Genomic DNA, 3,992 nt, shown 5'->3' on the forward strand with positions numbered 1-3,992 from the left:
CTGACTTCCCAGGTGGCACTGGAGATGAGAAGCACTTCTTTTAGGCCTTTCCTCTGTCATCCATCTTGCCACTGTCATCCAGGCCTTTGTCACCTCCAAAGCTGATTCTTACATGATGCTTGGAAGACCTCTTCCAAGCGACAGCTGGAGAAGAATACAAGTGCCTGCTTGTTTAGAGGCATTGATGGAAGAAAGCACATTATTCCAGTTCTCCACAGACTGCACTAGCTTCCTATGCAATTTGCAGTCTTTGCATCTTTAAGTTTTGGGTTCTGGCTCCCTGATGACAGCCCCAGCTCTCTGCCCAACTGCTTCCAAGACAATTGAGATCACCTGAGACACTAGAACTGACAATCCCTAGTGATCAACTTTTCAAAGGGGCCAAGCATGGAAGTAAAGGGTGCTCAGTGCCTTTGGAAATGACGCCACGAATATCTGAGGCCTGACAGCCGGGATTTTCATTAAGTTTGGAATTTACATCCTCTACTGCTTCATTGCAGCCTGATTCTCATCCCCCAGGGCATAGTCTACAGGCCATCAGCTCCCCACGCCCTCTCAAGAGTAAAGTGCATGTAAAAAACTAATGACAAGTTTCAGAGTAGCAGCCGTGTTAGTCTGTATTCGCGAAAAGAAAAGGAGGACTTGTGGCACCTTAGAGACTAACCCCAAGTCCTCCTTTTCTTTTCGTAAAAAACTGATGGTTGGGTTGTCGTTTGTTTACTCTGACACTTATTAAATTGTACGTGTGGTTTGAAATGTTGTCCCGGTGCAGTGTGTAAGTCGTAAAATAAACAATGCAATAAATGCAATAAATAAATGTAATCTTAAATTAGGGCAATACATAAATGCAATCTTAAAAATGAAGCGTAATGGGGGGGGGGGGGAAGTGCAGCGCACATAAAAATGTTGGGTGCAGGTTTTCACTTGAAATTTTAAATGCACAAAAGTGATGGAAATTCAAAATGCTGCAGCCAGAACGTGGCTCTGCTGAACATAATTTAACAGCTGTACATCCACCTTGAGGGTCACATCATGATTGTCACGGTGCTGCACCCCAGAATAACTTCACACAGTTCTGAGAGCTAGAATTCAGATCCTCCAGATCCACATTCCTCCCCCTCCCCGCCCCCAAACCAAAATATAAGCAAAACAAGCCTCAGGCTACCTGAGTTAGAGGAGAATCTCCAATTTTCTCTGAGAAGTATAGGGCCTATGTCACACAGCTGAGCAATTCTGATTCCATCCAGCTGAGGGCAATGGTCTGTATCCATACACAAACACCTACTAGCCACTGAAATATTTAGATGTTAATGTTAGACTGACTGTCAGTATGGTAAGGAAGAAAAAAACATATAGCAGACTGTGAGAAAATATCCCCAAGAAAGTATTAGAAGCCTTATCAATAGAAAAGGAGGACTTATGGCACCTTAGAGACTAACAAATTTATTTGAGCATGAGCTTTCATGAGCTACAGCTGAAGTGAGCTGTAGCTCACGAAAGCTCATGCTCAAATAAATTTGTTAGTCTCTAAGGTGCCACAAGTCCTCCTGTTCTTTTTGCAAATACAGACTAACACGGCTGCTACTCTGAAACTTATCAATAGACTCATTTGAACCCACAGTAAAACTAGACAAGACCCTGAGACATTGGCTCCAGAGCTTTGGGGTCTGTAGCCTCAGAGCACTTTCTGGTGGTCTGAGTTGAGCTGGCCGGTCAGTTGGGCCCAGATCCTTCCAATTAGGAGCCTAAATACCTTTGACGATCTGGGCATTGGTGCTGGCTCTCCTTGTTTCCGGATACTTCTTCAGATGTCCAAGTTCTTCAGTGCAAAGTGCCTACAGGCCAGTAGAAAACCAGCCCAGCAGCCTGTACTAGAAACTACGGATACGTAAGAAGGGAGAGGAAACAGGAGCTGCCTTTGGGACTAGAACCACCAGTGAAACTGGAACTGCCAGGACAGGCAGAAAGTCCAGCAGAGCAGAGAATGAGTCAGCTCAGTGGGGGAGGGAGGGAGAAGGGGACCAAATGGCAAAGGGGAAGTAACACAATAGGCTCCCCCCCATCCCCACAATGGTTTAAATGCAAAACCACAAATCTAAGTCGAGTATCTCACCAAGTTGGAACCAGTTTCACTGAACTCTACACTTTGGCTTGCTGAACACTAGGCCTGGGTTCAGGTTCACTCCAAACTGGGCACAAGTTCAGCTCAGAATGGGCCAAACTTTGTTCTGATACAGGCCTGGGTTTGATCTGAACCATGCCCGGGTTTGCTAGATATTGAGCCCAGGATTGGTCCCCAGTGGGCCTAGGGGTTGAGTTTGCTTCAAGTTAGGCCAGATTCACGGGGCTTTGGGTTCTGACTTCTGTGATGCAGAACTTTGGCTCGTCTGAAACTCAGTCAGAGCACTGAGCTCGAAATCACTGCAGCCAGGCCAGGGCTAGCTCTAAACTGAGCCAAGACACTCCAAACGGTGAAGTTTGTAACTGCATTGAGCAGATTAGTTATTGTTTGTAAAGCAGCTTGAAGTGAAAAAAATACGCTAGACACATAAAGTACTATTATTATTATGAAGCAAGCCTGAAACCAGACCAGTTTCAGGGGCTGTAACAAAAATGTCACCCTGCTCTAATTATTCAGACCTGCTTGCCAGATGGGCTGAGAGGGCTAATTGAGTTAATGCTCAGAAAGTGCTTTGAGATCTTTGAAGGAAAGGTGATGTGTAAGTGTGAACTGCTGCTGTCATCACAGAGACAGAGGGAACAGAACTCAGCTCCTCCTACAAAAACAGAGGCTCCAAACCAAACACTTCAGCTAAAGGAGAATCTCCATGAGCAGTGCGGGTCCTATAACACAGAGAGATGAGCGGCTCTAATTCTATGCCTCGGAGGGAAGTGGTGACATACTTTTATTACAGCTCATGAACATTATTAATATTTAATGCTGCATTTCCGTTAGGATCGTCCAGAGTTATTCTCCCTGGTAGTCGAGTTTTGCTCTGCATTTCAGGTTTACTTCAAACCCCTAACTCAACATGAAATTCAGGAAGGGGAAGGGACCTACCCGGAGCAAATATTCAGATGAATATCTCTATGACCCAAAACTGCCAAGGTTCAGATGGCTGGAAGTATTATCCCAGCCTTATAGGTAGAGAAACTGAAGCACAGAGGGGCTAAAGTCACCGAGGCATTGGCAGAAGGCTTTTCATTGTTGGGGTGGGTGCCAGACAGTGGCTAGATGTTATGGTTAATTACTCTATGGCTGCAAAACCCTTTCTACTCCTTTCAGATGCTCACAGCTGTCCAGTAACATTCTTCTGGGGGGGGCTTGATATTTTCTGGGCTTGCTTTCTGACAGGAGATTTTTTTGAAGGATTGAACAAAATCCCTTCAGCCATTCGTGAGCTGGGTGAGGCTGAAAAAACATGCACTGTCCCTGTCTAACACACGTAAAGAGGCCACTCTTGTTGATGACAATAGCAGTTTGGGCTTCAACTCCAGTGCAGGCCCAAAGCCTTGGAATGTACTTTGAAAAAGTTCCCAAATGATGTGGTTAATCAGCAACAAACCTGTTTACTTACCTTTGTATTGAACTGAACAAATAAAGCATTCATAGCAAAGGGCTGGGAGGCCACTTCACCTCTGTAGTTCCTTATTGAATGTTGTGAGGCAGCAATGTTGAATGGTTACAGAGGTCTGTAAACTCTGGGGGTCAGGGTCTGATTCCCTGACTTGCTGGGTCAGTTTGAATTCACCTCCCTACACCTCATGTTCCCCATCTGTAGAGTGGGGGACCTGAGTCTGAGCTATGTTTGTAAAGTGCTTTGAGATCCTTTCATTAGTAGTAATATATGGAAGACTAATACTTAGCTCTTTGACAGTGCTTTTTCATCAGTAGATCTCAAAGTGCTTCATGATATTTAATGCCTGTATCCTCACCATGCTTCTGTGAGGTAGGGCACAGCTATTATCCCCTTTGTACAGATGGAGAACTG

The sequence above is a fragment of the Lepidochelys kempii genome, chromosome 1 (assembly GCF_965140265.1).
Source record: "Lepidochelys kempii isolate rLepKem1 chromosome 1, rLepKem1.hap2, whole genome shotgun sequence".
Taxonomy (NCBI): Eukaryota; Metazoa; Chordata; order Testudines; family Cheloniidae; genus Lepidochelys; species Lepidochelys kempii.